At 30.5% G+C, this 18,963-nt stretch overlaps 3 pseudogenes across 1 annotated transcript; all 3 read right to left on the reverse strand.

The window, feature by feature from the left end:
- LOC131997107 (cytochrome c oxidase subunit 2-like) lies at positions 1-2,374 on the reverse strand (annotated as a pseudogene).
- On the reverse strand, positions 1,773-4,061 carry LOC131997109 (cytochrome c oxidase subunit 1-like; annotated as a pseudogene). Its single transcript, XR_009398056.1, has one exon. The product of XR_009398056.1 is annotated as a cytochrome c oxidase subunit 1-like (transcript).
- Positions 3,863-18,963, reverse strand: part of LOC131997110 (NADH-ubiquinone oxidoreductase chain 2-like) — a 25,518-nt pseudogene continuing 10,417 nt past the window's right edge.

Genomic DNA, 18,963 nt, shown 5'->3' on the forward strand with positions numbered 1-18,963 from the left:
TAATAAATTAACCTCCTCATCAATAAATTGATACATAAAGGAATAATCAAACAATATCAACAAAATGTCAATATCAAGCAGCTGCTTCGAATCCAAAGTGATGATTTATTGAAAAGTGATTATTTAAGTGACGAATTAAACATACTAATAAAAAAGTTGTTCCAATTAATACATGAAGTCCATGAAATCCTGTTGCTATAAAAAATGTAGACCCATAAACAGAATCAGCAATAGTAAAAGGAGCTTCAATATATTCATATGCTTGAAGTATTGTAAAATATACCCCTAATAATACTGTAAAAAATAATCCTTGAGTAGTTTGTGAATGATTATTTTCTATTAAACTATGATGAGCTCATGTTACTGTAATTCCTGAAGTTAATAAAATTACTGTATTTAATAAAGGAATTTGAAAAGGATTAAAAGGAGTAATTCCTATAGGAGGTCATATTGCTCCAAGTTCAATTGAAGGGGATAAACTTCTATGAAAAAAAGCTCAAAAAAAAGAAACAAAAAATAAAACTTCAGATAAAATAAATAAAATTATTCCTCATCGTAATCCTGTAGTAACAGCTAAAGTATGAAGTCCTTGAAATGTACTTTCACGTGATACATCTCGTCATCATTGATAAACTGTTAAAATTGTAATAATATTTCCTAATAAAAATAATGAATTATCATATTGATGAAATCATTTTACTAATCCTGCAACTGTAGTTATTGCACCAATTGAAGCAGTTAAAGGTCATGGGCTATAATCTACTAAATGAAATGGGTGATTTGAATGAGTTGACATTAGTTTACTTCACTAGAATATAATGTTCTTAAAACAGCAAATACATAAGATTGAATTATAGCTACAGCTGATTCTAGAACTAATAATGCAATTTGGGTAATTAATAAGAATCCTAGTAAAATAGATGACAATGAAGGACCAGTATTTCCTAGTAATGTAAGTAATAAATGTCCAGCAATTATATTAGCAGTTAATCGAACTGCTAAAGTTCCTGGTCGAATAATATTTCTAATAGTTTCAATACATACTATAAATGGTATAAGAATTGCAGGAGTTCCTTGAGGAACTAAATGAGCAAATATATGTTGAGTATTATTAATTCATCCAAATAATATAAAACATAATCATAAAGGTAAAGCTAATGTTAAAGTTAAAGTTAAATGACTAGTACTAGTGAAAATGTAAGGAAATAAACCTATAAAATTATTAAAAAGAATTATTGAAAATAAAGAAACAAAAATAAAAGTAGAACCATTAGCTCCTAAAGGTCCTAATAAATTTTTAAATTCTTTGTGAAGAGTTAAAAGAATATTATTTCAGAAAATATGATATCGAGAAGGCATTAATCAATATATAGAAGGAATTATTAAAATTCCTAAAAATGTTCTTAATCAATTTAATGAAAGATTAAAAATACTAGATGAAGGGTCAAATACAGAAAATAAATTTGTTATCATTTTCAATTTAATGAATTTGTAGAGTATGTTTTGTTAATTAAATTAGATTTAGGTATAGAAGGAATATATGAATAATAGTTTATTATATTAAAAATCATGAAAGTGATTGAGAAAATAATAAATAGGCTTAATCAACCAATAGGGGCTATTTGAGGAATTAAAAAATATTAATAAATTAATAATTTTAGTTTGACAAACTAATGTTATATTTTAACTAATTTTTTAAATTCATTAGAAGTAAGTGCTAATTTACTATAAAATGGTTTAAGAGACCAGTACTTGCTTTCAGTCATCTAATGAAGAATTATTATTTGAAATTCATTTAATAAAATAATTTACTGGAATTCTTTCAATTACAATTGGTATAAAACTATGATTTGCTCCACAAATTTCTGAACATTGACCATAAAATAATCCAGGGCGATTAATTAAAAAATTAGTTTGATTTAATCGACCTGGAGTTCCATCAACTTTTACCCCAAGAGCGGGAACTGTTCATGAATGAATTACATCTGCAGCAGTTACTAAAATTCGAATTTGTGAATTTATAGGTAAAATTACTCGATTATCTACATCTAATAATCGAAAATTTTCTAAATTTAATTCATTTGTTGGAATTATATAAGAATCAAATTCAATATTATTAAAATCTGAATATTCATAGCTTCAATATCATTGATGACCAATTGCCTTTAATGTAATTGAAGGTTCATTAATTTCATCTAGTAAATATAAAAGTCGAAGAGAAGGAAAAGCAATAAATAATAAAATAATTGCAGGAAGAATTGTTCAAATAATTTCAATTGTTTGACCATGAAGTAAAAATCGATTTACATAATTGTTAAAAAATAAGGTAAATATTAAGTATCCAACTAGTACTGTAATTATTACTAAAATTAAAAGTGCATGGTCATGAAAAAAAATTAATTGTTCTATTAAAGGAGAAGAACTATCTTGTAAACCTAAATTTGCTCATGTTGACATTAGTTTCTAATAAAAGTAAAATACTTTATATATGGAGCTTAAATCCATTGCACTAATCTGCCATATTAGAAATTTACTAATAAAGGCAATTCATTATAACTATGTTCAGCAGGTGGTGTATTTTGTAATCATTCAATTGAAGAATTTAGTTGAATTGGAAAGATTACTTGACGTTGAGAAATTAAACTTTCTCAAATAATATAAAATAAATATAAAATTCCTAATAATGAAATAGTTGAACCAATTGTAGAAATAACATTTCATGCAGTATAAGCATCTGGATAGTCTGAATATCGTCGAGGTATTCCAGCAAGTCCTAAAAAATGTTGAGGGAAAAAAGTTAAATTTACTCCAATAAATATAATTACAAATTGACTTTTTAAAAGTTTATTATTTATTGTTAATCCAGTAAATAAAGGATATCAATGAACAAATCCTGCTATAATAGCAAATACAGCTCCTATTGATAAAACATAATGAAAATGAGCAACTACATAATATGTATCATGTAAAATAATATCTACTGAAGAGTTAGCTAAAACTACACCAGTTAATCCTCCAACTGTGAATAAAAATACAAACCCTAAAGCTCATAAAATAGCTGGTGAATAAGTTAATTGAGCACCATAAAGTGTTGCAAGTCATCTGAAAATTTTGATTCCAGTAGGTACAGCAATAATTATAGTTGCTGAAGTAAAATAAGCTCGAGTATCAACATCTATTCCAACTGTAAATATATGGTGAGCTCAAACAATAAACCCTAATAAACCAATTGCTAATATTGCATAAATTATTCCTAATGACCCAAAAGTTTCCTTTTTACCTGATTCTTGACTAATAATATGAGAAATTATTCCAAATCCAGGTAAAATTAAAATATAAACTTCTGGATGACCAAAAAACCAAAATAAATGTTGGTATAAAATTGGATCTCCACCTCCTGCTGGATCAAAGAAAGAAGTGTTTAAATTTCGATCTGTTAATAATATAGTAATAGCACCAGCTAAAACAGGAAGAGATAATAAAAGTAATAAAGCAGTAATTACAACTGATCAAACAAATAATGGTATTCGATCAAATGTAATTCCTGTAGCTCGTATATTAATTACAGTAGTAATAAAATTTACAGCTCCTAGAATTGATGAAATTCCTGCCAAATGTAAAGAAAAAATAGCTAAATCAACAGAAGCCCCACCATGTGCAATATTTGAAGATAAAGGTGGATATACGGTTCAACCAGTTCCAGCTCCCTTTTCTACTATTCTTCTAACTAATAAAAGGGTAAGAGCAGGAGGAAGTAGTCAAAAACTTATATTATTTATTCGAGGGAAGGCTATGTCAGGAGCTCCAAGTATTAATGGAACTAATCAATTTCCAAATCCTCCAATTATAATTGGTATAACTATAAAGAAAATTATAATAAATGCATGTGCAGTAACAATTACATTATAAATCTGATCATCACCAATTAATGCTCCAGGATGTCCTAATTCTGCTCGAATTAAAATTCTTAAAGAAGTTCCGACTATACCTGATCATGCTCCGAAAATAAAGTATAAAGTACCAATATCTTTATGATTAGTAGAAAATAACCATTGTTGCGATTAAATGGCTGAAGTTTAGGCAATAGATTGTAAATTTATTTATGAGAATCGTTCTCTTTAATCAATGGCTTTATAGTCAATAATGACATTAGACTGCAATTCTAAAGGAGTAAAATTTTACTAAGGCTTAAAAGATTATTCTTATATTTATAGCTTTGAAGGCTATTAGTTTATTTAACTTAAAACCTTAAAATAAATAATATAAGGATAAAGTTAAAAATAAACCAAAAGTTGAAATATATGAATATCTTAGTAAAGTTTTCATATAAGAAAATTTATAAAATGAATGTATTAATCAATTATTTTCATTATAATTTAATATAAATGCACTATAACATAATCGTATATAAAAATATAAAGTAATTAAAGTTATTAATACTATAAATGTTAAAATAAATAATTGATTATTTAATGTTAAAGATTGAATTACTAAAAATTTTGGTAAAAATCCTAAAAAAGGAGGAAGTCCTCCTAAAGATAATAAATTAAAAAATAAAAAAAATTTAATATTTTTATCAAAAAAAAATAATGAAAATAATTGATTAATATAAGAAATTTTAAATATATTAAATATAAATACTATAGAAAAAGTCAAAAAAGTGTAAAATAAAAAATAAATTAATCATAAATTTCTGTTAAATATAGCAGCTAATATTCAACCTAAATGATTAATTGAAGAATAAGCTATTAATTTACGCAATGAAGTTTGGTTTAAACCTCCTAATGCACCAATTAAACTTGATAAAATAATTCTAATGATAATTAATGGTTTAAAGATAATATAAGAAATTAACATTAAAGGAGCAATTTTTTGTCAAGTTATCAAAATTAAAGCATTAACTCATGATAATCCTTCTATTACATTAGGGAATCAAAAATGAAAGGGAGCTGATCCTCTTTTTAACAAAAGAGAGGAAAAAATAATTATTTCTATTAAATAATTTGAATTAATTCTTTTTGAATTTAATAGAAATAAAATTACTGCAAATAAAAATACAGAAGATGCTAAAGCTTGAGTTAAAAAGTATTTTAATGATGCTTCAGTAGATATTAATTTATTATCTCTTATTAGGGGGATAAAAGCTAACAAATTAATTTCTAAACCTATTCAAGCTCCTAGTCAAGAATTAGCAGAAATTGAAATTAATGTTCCTATTATTAAAATAATTAAAAATATAATTTTTGACGAATTATTAAAAATTAAAAAGAAAAGGATTAAAACCTTTATAAATGGGGTATGAGCCCAGTAGCTTAATTAGCTTATCTTTTTAAGTATATTTTGGTGTACGATGCACAAAAGTTTTTGATACTTTTAGAAATAGTTTAATTCTATTAAATATAATGAATGTAATATAATTACATGATCTACTCTATCAAAGTAGTCCTTTTATCAGGCAATTCATTAACTGTAAAGTTTTCATATCCATTTTTTTTTTTTTTTTTATATATTTATAAATTTTTTGAGGATTTTTTTTTAAAAAAAAATATTATAAATAGTTTAAATTAATAATAAAATTTAGTATTATTTTTGTAAAAATTGAAAAATTTTTAAATTTTAATAAATTATTATTAAATAATTAATTTTTGCATTTATATATATATAGAAATTTCTATATATAATTTTTATATATAATCTAAATATTTATATATTTATATATATATATATATATATATTTATAAATATATAGATAATATATAAATATTAATTTATAAATAATTTATATATTAATAGATAAATATATAAATATTAAGATATTCTTAAATAGAAAGATAGAGGGACATTAAAGAATTCTCCGGACTAATAACCTTAACATAATTGTTGTAAATTTTTTTTTGCTCTGGATTAATAGATAAATATTGATTAATTAAATATTTATATATATATATTTATCTATTAATCCTATATTGGTATATCTATTTAAGTTCGTAAAATTGAACCTTCAATATATTTTTGAGATACCCCTAATTTTTATAAAATTCTATATATTTTTAATATAAAATAATTACTAAAATTAATTAAAAAATTTTTAAAATATTTAATTTTTAATAAAAAAAAATTCTTAAAAAATTGAAAAATTTTTAAATTTTAATAAATTATTATTAAATAATTAATTTTTGCATTTATATATATATAGAAATTTCTATATACAATTTTTATATATAATCTAAATATTTATATATTTATATATATATATATATATATTTATAAATATATAGATAATATATAAATATTAATTTATAAATAATTTATATATTAATAGATAAATATATAAATATTAAGATATTCTTAAATAGAAAGATAGAGGGACATTAAAGAATTCTCCGGACTAATAACCTTAACATAATTGTTGTAAATTTTTTTTTGCTCTGGATTAATAGATAAATATTGATTAATTAAATATTTATATATATATATCTATCTATTAATCCTATATTGGTATATCTATTTAAATTCGTAAAATTGAACCTTCAATATATTTTTGAGATACCCCTAATTTTTATAAAATTCTATATATTTTTAATATAAAATAATTACTAAAATTAATTAAAAAATTTTTAAAATATTTAATTTTTAATAAAAAAAAATTCTTAAAAAATTGAAAAATTTTTAAATTTTAATAAATTATTATTAAATAATTAATTTTTGCATTTATATATATATAGAAATTTCTATATACAATTTTTATATATAATCTAAATATTTATATATTTATATATATATATATATATTTTTAAATATATAGATAATATATAAATATTAATTTATAAATAATTTATATATTAATAGATAAATATATAAATATTAAGATATTCTTAAATAGAAAGATAGAGGGACATTAAAGAATTCTCCGGACTAATAACCTTAACATAATTGTTGTAAATTTTTTTTTGCTCTGGATTAATAGATAAATATTGATTAATTAAATATTTATATATATATATCTATCTATTAATCCTATATTGGTATATCTATTTAAATTCGTAAAATTGAACCTTCAATATATTTTTGAGATACCCCTAATTTTTATAAAATTCTATATATTTTTAATATAAAATAATTACTAAAATTAATTAAAAAATTTTTAAAATATTTAATTTTTAATAAAAAAAAAAATTCTTAAAAAATTGAAAAATTTTTAAATTTTAATAAATTATTATTAAATAATTAATTTTTGCATTTATATATATATAGAAATTTCTATATACAATTTTTATATATAATCTAAATATTTATATATTTATATATATATATATATATATTTATAAATATATAGATAATATATAAATATTAATTTATAAATAATTTATATATTAATAGATAAATATATAAATATTAAGATATTCTTAAATAGAAAGATAGAGGGACATTAAAGAATTCTCCGGACTAATAACCTTAACATAATTGTTGTAAATTTTTTTTTGCTCTGGATTAATAGATAAATATTGATTAATTAAATATTTATATATATATATCTATCTATTAATCCTATATTGGTATATCTATTTAAATTCGTAAAATTGAACCTTCAATATATTTTTGAGATACCCCTAATTTTTATAAAATTCTATATATTTTTAATATAAAATAATTACTAAAATTAATTTAAATTTTTTTTTAAAAAAAAAAAAAAAAAAATCCTGGATTTTTTTTTTATTGTTGTAAATTTTTTTTTATTCCTAATTATAATTATTTAATTTGTATTAAAATTAACTGTAAAGTTTTCATATCCATTTTTTTAAAAAATTATAAAAATAAAAAAAATTCATTAACTGTAAAGTTTTCATATCCATTTATATATGTATATATATTAATTTAATAAATTTATGAAGGGGAATAAATTTAATTTAATTAATTATATATATATATATATATATTTATGAATATGTGTATATATGTGAGGAAATACTAATTTTTGTTATTAATATAATATATAAATTTTAATTATATATATATATATATAAGTTAATTAAAAATTTATATTTATTTTTATAAATAGTTTAATTTTATTAAATATAATGAATGTAATATAATTACATGATCTACTCTATCAAAGTAGTCCTTTTATCAGGCAATTCATTAACTGTAAAGTTTTCATATCCATTTTACTAATTAAGTTTATTTATATAATTTATTAATTAGAACTTATATAAATATTATTTAGAATTTTTTATTTTTAAAAGTTTTATTTTGGCTTATTAATTTATTATTAGTTTAATTTATATGTAAATTTTTGTAAGAGTTAGTATTTATTTTAATAATAAATATAATCTTTATATTCGCAGTAATTAGTTTTATTAATTAAAGAAATTTAGAAATAGTAATATTAAATAGTATTGGCTAAATTTGTGCCAGCAGCCGCGGTTATACGAATAATGCAAATAAATTTTATTAGTATAAGTTAAATTGTTTAATTTATAATAAAAAATAATTTATTAAGTGAAATTTTTAATTTATTAATTATTATATATAATTTTAATTGAAGCTTAAAAATTTTAATTAAAAACTAGGATTAGATACCCTATTATTAAAAATGTAAATATTAATACTTAGGTAGTAATAGTTATGTTCTTCAAACTTAAAAAATTTGGCGGTATTTTAGTCTATTCAGAGGAACCTGTTCTGTAATCGATAATCCACGATGGACCTTACTTAAATTTGTTTAGTTTATATACCGTCGTTATTAGAATATTTTATAAGAATGTTAATTTTCATAATTTTTAAAAAGAAAATATATCAGATCAAGGTGTAGCTTATATTTAAGTAGAAATGGGTTACAATAAATTTATTTATATGAATTTAAATTTGAAATATTTAATGAAGGTGGATTTGATAGTAAAATTATAAAGATTAATAATACAGAAAGAGGCAGACTATCTGGCGCCTCGTCTGCCCAAAATTTTCACAGCGTGCCTAGGACTTTCATATACTCCGAAAGCCAGGCAGGAGGCAAGGGTGGTGTTTATACCTTAACCCGGCAAGGCAAGTTATGCGACACAAAAGGCCTACAGACCCATAAGCCTTAAGTCATTTCTACTCAAAACTTTGAAACGTATTGTGGACACCATGATAAAGAGTATGACATCCAGCGAACTGCTCAAATATAATACAGCATGCCTATATCAAGGGAAGGTCGGTATTGAAATCGAGGGAGCTTTAAACAATGTGCGGAGCGACACACTGATCCAATTCTTCTACCAGTACCGGGGCGGACCCTGTCCTTAGAGACTGGATAAACCATATGCGAAAGAACAGGTGGATAATGGCATAAATATAAGGGAGAAAGTCGCACAGGCCACGCCACAGGGGGTCATTTTATCGCAACTCCAAATGGTGACAATCATAAATGACCTATAACGGATGCTCGGCTTTCGCGTCCAACATACACCGGTACTAAGGTGGAGACACAATATCAGTTATGAACCAACTTGGAGGAGTGGCATTGAAAACAATTAAGAATTTTGTAAGTAGCAACGAATTCCTAACTTAAAATTTTCTTTTTAGAGGTTACTTTATAGTTTTTAGAGCGCACAACAAGCCGATTACTGGTTAGGTATATGTCCATAGTCGAATGGGGCAGATTAATTTCTGCACCCTCTTTTCAACCTAACCTAACCTTATTAAAATGCGTGGTCTGTTAAGAGAGTTTATCGCTCGCTTCATCCATTCCATCGAAAAAGCTAATTTTTGTCTTAAGGGTACGTTTATAAACAGAATTGTCGATTTTGGAGTGAAGATAAGCCAGAAGCGTTGCAAGAGCTACCAATGCATCCAGAAAAAGCCACAGTTTGGGCGGTTTACGGGCTGGTGGCATCATTGGGCCGTACTTCTTCAAAGATGATGCAAATCGTGCCGTAACTGTGGGACGATATCCAACATTTTTTTGGCCAAAATGCAAGAGCTTGACTTGCATGGCATGTGGTTTCAAAAAGACGTGGCATGGTCTATTCTGCACGCCACACAGCACGCGTAACAATGGACTTATTGAGAGGCGAGTTCGGTGAACATTTTATTTCACGTTCGGGATCGGTCAATAAGCCGCCTAGATCGTGCGATTTAATGCCTTTAGACTATTTTTTGTGGCGCTATGTTAAATTTAATGTCTATACACGATTATGTCTAGAAAAGCCCGCTTCAAATTGACAAATTGGAAGACAACATTAAAGCACTTATTCATGAGATTTGTTTGTTTGTGTGTTCCTTATAGACTCAGAAACGACTGAACCGATTTTCTTGAAATTTTCACAGATGGTGCACAATTATCCCATGGTGAATATAGGGTACTAAATTTTTTGATAGCTGAAGGGGGGGCGGACCCTCCCCCTTACCCTAATTTTCGGAAACGCCAGATCTCGGAGATGGGTTCTCTCATATAGTACCCTACAATAAAAATTTGGTATCAACATTTTGGATAGGGTACCTAGGGGGCCGCCCCACCCTAAAATCTACCAAACATATATTTTGGCCAATCACGACAATATTGGACTCAAATGAGAGGTATTTAGTATAAGAAAACGTTTCTGATATCGAATTGTCGGACTAAGTGTTAGTGGGACAACCCCAACCCCCAAAACACCCCTAAATCAGACATATTTACCGACCATGGCAATATGGGACTCACATGAAAGGTATTTGCGAGTAGAACACGAATCTAATATCCAAATGTGGGACCACGTTTTTGTGAGTCCAAACCCTTCCCCAAGACACCCACCAAACAGTACTTATTTACTGACCATGGGAATATGAGGCTAAAATAAAAGGCATTTGTGTGTAGAATTCGAATCTGATATCCAAATATGGGACCTAGTATTTGGGGGCCGCTTCTCCCCAAAAACATCCACCAAAGGAGACAAATTTACGAACATAGCAATATAGGGCTCAAATGTAAGTTTTTTGGGAGTAAAGCACGAATCTGATATCAATATTCGTGAAAAGTGTCACGAAACCACCCTAATAGGAAGTATTTGCTGACTATTGCAATATGAGGCTCAAATAAGACGGTTTTTAGAGTAGAACACGAATCCGATATGGCCCATGATCATGTCATGTTTGCCGACTATGGAAATATGGGGATCAATTTGGGAGTAGACCACGTACCTGATATCAACATTAGGGGCCAACAGTCTAGGGGACGTCCCACCACCATAACAACCCCCAAATAGGACGTATTTGCTCACCAAGACAATTTGGGCCTTAAAGAGAGTGGAAACTAATATTTATTGATTTTAGGGCCAATACCCCAAACCGGATAAATTTGCTGACTTTTGCAATAAGGAGTTTAAATGAGATTAAAAAACGAATTTGATATCCATTTTTGAGGCCAATGGCAATATGGGTTTCACATAAATGATAAATAGATATATGAGAATAGAGCACGCTGCTGATAGATATATTTTCCGCGATTAGTGGGGGAACACCCTATTCTCCAAAACACCCCAAAATCGGGCATATTTAGCGACAACGTCAATGTGGAGCTTAAATGAAAGGTATTGGGGGGTAGAGTAAGAATTGATACCCATTTTCGGGACCAATTTTCTGGGGGTCTACCCCTTTCCCAAAATAACCCACAAACAGCAATTTTTTACTGACCATCGCAATATGGGGTTTCAAAAAAAGGTATTTGGAAGTAGAGTACGAATTTGACATCCAAATGTAGGACCATGTATTTAGGGCATCACCCCCTTTTGCAAAACAACAACCAAAAGGGTAAACATTTGTCGACCATGGCAATATGTGTCTCAAATGAAAGGTATTTGAGATTAGAAAACAAATTTGTGTTTGGAGAACGACTCATCGTGCAAACTCCCGTAAACCAGTGGCGATATGGGATTTAAATAAATAGTATTTGAAAGAAGAGCACGATGCTGATATTTTTTCAGGTCCAAGTTTTTGGGCGACCACCTCACCCCCGGAAACACCCCTAAATCAGACATCATGAGAATATCGGGCTGAAATAAAGTATTTTAAGAATGGGGTACACCTTACATCCAAACTTAAATTCGTAGATCTATAAAGATCATATGGGATTCCGATAAAGGCACTTATATTGTTAAACTGTTTGTCAAGCGATGTACTATTTTCGTAGGATGGTATTTCACTAAAAGCTCTTTAATTGTTAAAAATAAATATTCCAAGGAAACTTTTATTCCATATAAAGTAAAGAAGGCTCAGCGGAGCGGGCCCGGGTCAGCTAGTATTAAATATATTACAATAAAATATGCCCAATAGTAAAATGTTCAGTGTATCAACAAGCTCTCTCTCTGTCTAGCGCTACCGTTGGCCAAAGTCTTGGCTTGATTCCACGATATATGGGTTGATTCAAACTCTCTTTTTGTACAGCGAATTCATGTATTTTTCGGAAGTCCCATCTTTCTCTGTCCTTGCGGGTTCCAGTGTAGGACATTTCTCGCTATATCATCGCGACGTCGGTGTAGGATATAACCCAACCAAATTCATTTTCTCTTCCTGATTTCTACGTCGACAGGGGAAGTTTTTGTTATACCCACCACTGAAGGATGGGGGTGGATTCATTTTGTCATTCCGTTTGCAACACATCGAAATATCCATTTCCGACCCTTTAAAGTATATATATTCTTGATCAGTATAAAAATCTAAAACGATCTTGACATGCCCGTACGTCTGTCTGTTGAAATCAACCTACCGACCTCAAAAATAGAGATATTGAGCTGAAACTTTGCACAGATTCTTTTTTTGTCCATACTTCTGCATTATGGCACAGATCGGTCCAGATTTGGATATAGCTGCCATATAGACCGATCTCTCGGTTTTAGGTTTTGGGGCCATAAAAAGCGCATTTATTGTCCGATATCGCCGCTATTTGGGCGAGTTTTGTTAGGCCCTTCAACATCCTTCTTCAATTTCACTCAGATCTCTCTATTTAAAGTTTTGGGCCCATAAAAGGCGCATTTATTTTACGATGTTGCAGAAATTTGGGACAGAGTGTCAAGTTTAGCCCCTCCACATATTTCTGCAATTTGGTCTAGATCGGTCAAGATTTGTATATTGCTGCCATATAGACCGATATCTCGATTTAAAGTTTTTGCCCCAGAAAAGGCGCATTTATAATTCGATTTCACTGAAATTTGACACAGTGACTTATGTTAGGCTTTACGACATCCGTGTCGTTTATGGTTCAGATCGGTTTATTTTGAGATATAGCTACTAAAAAGACCAATATTTTGTTATACACAATTGAACAGTGACTTGTACTTATTAGTATTTGGTCCAAATCGGATCATATTTCGACATGCTATGTGACATCAGGTATACAATTTTCACCGGATTTTGATGGAAGGTAGTTTACATATATACCCGAGGTGTTGGGTATCCAAAGTTCAGCCCGGCCGAACTTAACGACTTTTTACTTGTTTTCATTTTCAATTCTTCATTTGAAATGCATCTTGGACAAAAACTTCGAAGTATTTGTCGTAGGCAGCGACTTCTAAAAACTAGAATTTTGCAGATTATCACTTGTGTCAAGCTACAAGTTGTACAGCCTTATAATAAAATAGATTTCATTCTACTGTTGAAGAGTCTGACTTTTATAGCCTTAGTGATACGTTCGCGAATGTCTGCTTCTTCTCCCATTGGACGCCTCGCCACGTGGTGGATAGGGGAAACCTCATCAGATATAACGGGTACCGCAAAAATAAAATATGCGAGACGAACCAAAAAGTTAGCACAATTAATGGGTGCCCCGATACAAATACGAACGCGATGGGTCCGTGCAATAGGGTCGGCAGCGGATAAGCTATAGGAAATGGCCAACGGTGCAACTAGCAGATTTTTCGAAGATTTATTAACAAGAAAGCCCGGCCCATAGGTTCGCTGGCTATGAAGCCACCGAGACGTAAAGGTTAGCACGTCCGCCGACGATGCTGAACGCCTGGATTTGGATCCTATTGAGAGCGTCAGAAAGTTTTTCAGCTGTGGTTATCCGGTCCTAACGCCGACACCATTTGTAAAGGGTGATTTTTTTGAGGTTAGGATTTTCATGCATTAGTATTTGACAGATCACGTGGGATTTCAGACATGGTGTCAAAGAGAAAGATGCTCAGTATGCTTTGACATTTCATCATGAATAGACTTACTAACGAGCAACGCTTGCAAATCATTGAATTTTATTACCAAATTCAGTGTTCGGTTCGAAATGTGTTCAAATTTTGTTCAGCGATGAAGCTCATTTCTGGTTGAATGGCTACGTAAATAAGCAAAATTGCCGCATTTGGAGTGAAGAGCAACCAGAAGCCGTTCAAGAACTGCCCATGCATCCCGAAAAATGCACTGTTTGGTGTGGTTTGTACGCTGGTGGAATCATTGGACCGTATTTTTTCAAAGATGCTGTTGGACGCAACGTTACGGTGAATGAACACATTTCGAACCGAACACTGATTTTGGTAATAAAATTCAATGATTTGCAAGCGTTGCTCGTTAGTAAGTCTATTCATGATGAAATGTCAAAGCATACTGAGCATCTTTCTCTTTGACACCATGTCTGAAATCCCACGTGATCTGTCAAATACTAATGCATGAAAATCCTAACCTCAAAAAAATCACCCTATATGTAAACATAAACTCAGAACGGCCGTTCGGACTGGGCTATAAAACGGAGGTCTCCATCATTGAGCATTAACTTGAATCGGACAGCCCACGATATTTGCGAAGTTTGTCCCCTGTTCCTTAATGTAATGTTCGTGGGCAAATATGTATTTGCAGAGTGTTCTCTAGGAATAGTTATCATTATTTAAGAGCTTTTGTTTTATACCCTACACCACCATTGTGGTACCGAGTATTATAAGTTTTGTGCTAAGAAGGAGAAAAGCTAGACCCATTGATATGTATACCGATCGGCTTAGAATCACTTCCTGATTCGATTTAGCTATGTCCGTCTGTCCGTCGGTCCATCTGTCTGTCCATGTATTCTTGTGATCAACTTACAGGTCGCCTTTCTTGTCCAACTGTCATGAAATTTTGCACAAGTCTCTTTTTTGGCCCAAGGACAAACGCTTTTGATTTTGAACGAAATCGGTTCAAATTTGGCATGGGGTGTTTTATTCAACGAACTCATTTGTGTGCAAAATTTCATAGAAATCGGTGCTGATTTAGATATAGCTCCCATATATAACATTCCTCCGATATGAAATTTTATGGCTATAGCAGCCACAATTTTGGTCCGATCTTGCACGAAGTGTTTTCTTTGAAATTTCAATACGACTGCAAAATTTCATTAAAATCGGTTAAAATTTAGATATAGCGTCCATGTCTATCTTTTATCTTATTTGAATTGGCTGACATTTTACACAGGTCTCCAATATATAATTTAATTGTGGTCCAAACCGGACCATATCTTGATATCGCTCTAATAGCATATCAAATCTTTTCTTATATCCTTTTTTGCCTAAGAAGAGATGACGGGAAAAGAACTCGACAAATGCGATCCATGGTGGAGGGTATATAAGATTCGGCCCGGCCAAACTTAGCACGCTTTTATTTGTTTTTTTTTTTTTTTTAATTTTAATATCTCATGAAACAGCCATAGATATTCCAGACATGTAGGCAGTTTTTTGGTATGATTTCACGAACTCTATCTTTTGCAAATAGAATCATGACGATAGGCCTATAAATGCTACGGGAAAGAAAAATAATATACCTTATTGTAGGCTGGGACATATCAAAAGAACTTTCGTATGGAAAAACTTTCACTGAAACTTGTTGTCATATATTTTGAGGACATGTCAGTATGAAGTCCACAACGTTGTAAAAGCAAGTTTAATATACAATTAGTTAGTGTGGAATGAAATATTGTATACTTGATCCTTAAAATATGTAAATGCACTTTTAAAACATTTACATATTTACAAAACAGTCAGCATGTTTTGTTACGACTTTTTTCATAAATTTTCACTAACGATTTTTTTTGTCTTGTTTGTCTTTGTATATTCGTGAGCTTTTTCGGCATTATTCACAAAACTTTACAAAGCCTTAGAAAAAGTTTATCTGACAATTCTATTAAGGAAATCTGTCAAATAAACCTATTTCATTACGTTTTGTGAATACCGGTGATTCTTCTTTACAAGACCGTCAAGGCGTTTTGTTATGACTTCTATTATATAAAAATGAAATTGTTGCGCTTTGTTTGTTTATTTGTTTGTTTGTCTGTTCCATATAGACCCAAAAACGGCTGAACCGATTTTCGCGAAATTTTCACAGATGGTAGAGTTTAGGCTCCCGATGAAAATAGGGTACTAAATTTTTTGATATCCGAAGGGGGGACGGACCCTCCCATATACCTGAATTTTCAAAAACGCCAGATCTCGGAGATGAGGGCACCGATTTAATTTTAAATTTTGTATGCCACCTTATGGTACCCCAAAAACACGAAATTGGTAAAAACATTTTGGGGTCAAATATTCTAGGGGGACGCCCCATCCTAAAACCCACCCGAACGGATATGTGCACCGATTGGGACAATATGGGTATCAAATGAAAGGTATTTAAGAGTAGAGTACGAACTTTTCATTAAAATGCTACCTTAAGTGTCAGGGGGCCCCCCACCCCCACCAGTTGTTGGAAGTGAAACAAAAACTTCACGTGCAAAATTTCAGTGAAATCGGACGAGAATTGCGCCTTCTAAAAGCTCAAGAAGTCAAGACCCAAGATCGGTATATATGGCAGCTATATCAAATCATAGACCCGTTTGAACCATACTTAGCGCAGTTGTGGTGGTACCAAAACACCACGTGCAGTATTTCAGTCAAATCGGATGAGAATTGCGCACTCTAGAGGCTCAAGAAATCAAGACCCAAGATCGGTTTATATGGCAGCTATATCAAAACATGGACCGATTTGGCCCATTTAAAATCCCAACCGACCTACACTAATAAAAAGTATTTGTGCAGAATTTCAAGCGCCTAGCTTTACTCCTTCGAAAGTTAGCGTGCTTTCGACAGACAGACGGACGGTCATGGCTAGATCGACTTAAAAAGACTTGATGATCAAGAATATATATATTCTATGGGGTCTCAGACGCATATTTCGAGCTGTTGCAAACAGAATGGCGAAATTAGTATACCCCATCCCATGGTGGAGGGTATAAAAATAAATTTGTGTTTGTTTGTAGGTTTGTGCGTTCTTTATAAACTCAGAAACGGCTGAACCGATTTTCTTGAATTTTTCACAGATGGTGCATAATGATCCCGTGGTGAAAATAGGGTACTACATTTTTTGGGGCCGTGTGTTTGGGGGACGCCTCATCGTGTAAACTCCCCTAAACCAATGGCAATATGGGGTTTAAATAAATGGTATTTGAAAGAAGAGCACGATGCTGATATTTTTTCAGGGCCAAGTGTCTGGGTGACCACCTCACCCCCGAAAACACCCCTAAATCAGATATCTTGAGATAATCGGGCTGAATTATAGATAAGATCATATGGGGTTCAGATAAAGGCACTTATATTGTTAAACTGTTAGTCAAGCGATATACTATTACCGTAGCATGGTATTTCATTAAAAGCTCTTTTATTGTCGAATATAAATATTCCAAGGAAACTTTTGTTCCATATGAAGTAAAAGATGGCACAGCGGAGCGGGCCCGGGTCAGCTAGTATTTTATATAATTTACAAGCTGGACAGGGCCCGCTCCGCAGCGCTTTCTTTCACTCTCTTATTTTATCTGAGCCCCATACTGGCACTGTCAGGAAAAAAGTGCTGTTTAGGGGTGCTGGTACGGTCTTTTAGAGATTTCGCACCAATGTGGATATCATATTGGTGCTCTACTCCCAAATTTTTTTCATTTGACCGTTATATTGCTATGACCGTTGAAGATGTTCGGTATGGGGGTGAGATGGCCTCCCATTTATCACATTCCTTCTCTAGTCTCAAATACCTTTCATTTGAGCCTAATATTGTCATTATTGGTTTAAATTTTCATTTGGCGAGCTTTGGAGGTGCCGGTCCTAAAGGGTGATTTTTTTGAGGTTAGGATTTTCATGCATTAGTATTTGACAGATCACGTGGGATTTCAGACATGGTGTCAAAGAGAAAGATGCTCAGTATGCTTTGACATTTCATCATGAATAGACTTACTAACGAGCAACGCTTGCAAATCATTGAATTTTATTACCAAAATCAGTGTTCGGTTCGAAATGTGTTCATTCACCGTAACGTTGCGTCCAACAGCATCTTTGAAAAAATACGGTCCAATGATTCCACCAGCGTACAAACCACACCAAACAGTGCATTTTTCGGGATGCATGGGCAGTTCTTGAACGGCTTCTGGTTGCTCTTCACTCCAAATGCGGCAATTTTGCTTATTTACGTAGCCATTCAACCAGAAATGAGCCTCATCGCTGAACAAAATTTGTCGATAAAAAAGCGGATTTTCTGCCAACTTTTCTAGGGCCCATTCACTGAAAATGATTTGCAAGCGTTGCTCGTTAGTAAGTCTATTCATGATGAAATGTCAAAGCATACTGAGCATCTTTCTCTTTGACACCATGTCTGAAATCCCACGTGATCTGTCAAATACTAATGCATGAAAATCCTAACCTCAAAAAAATCACCCTTTATATATCCCTCATTAATTATGTATACCAAATTTCTGTTTTTGACACATTATAATCAACTGGCGAGATCTGGCGTTTTGAAAAAAGGGTAAAGTTTGGATGTTATATATTATAAATTTGTTTTAGCCTCATGATGTGAAGCATTTTGGGATCTCGTTCAGATCCACACTAATTATTTTTATACCCTCCACCATAAGGAGGGGGGTATACTAATTTCGTCATTCTGATTGTAACTACTCGAAATATTCGTCTTAGACCCCATAAAGTATATATATTCTTGATCGTCGTGAAATTTTATGTCGATCTAGCCATGTCCGTC

This window comes from Stomoxys calcitrans, chromosome 1 (genome assembly GCF_963082655.1).
Source record: "Stomoxys calcitrans chromosome 1, idStoCalc2.1, whole genome shotgun sequence".
NCBI lineage: Eukaryota > Metazoa > Arthropoda > Insecta > Diptera > Muscidae > Stomoxys > Stomoxys calcitrans.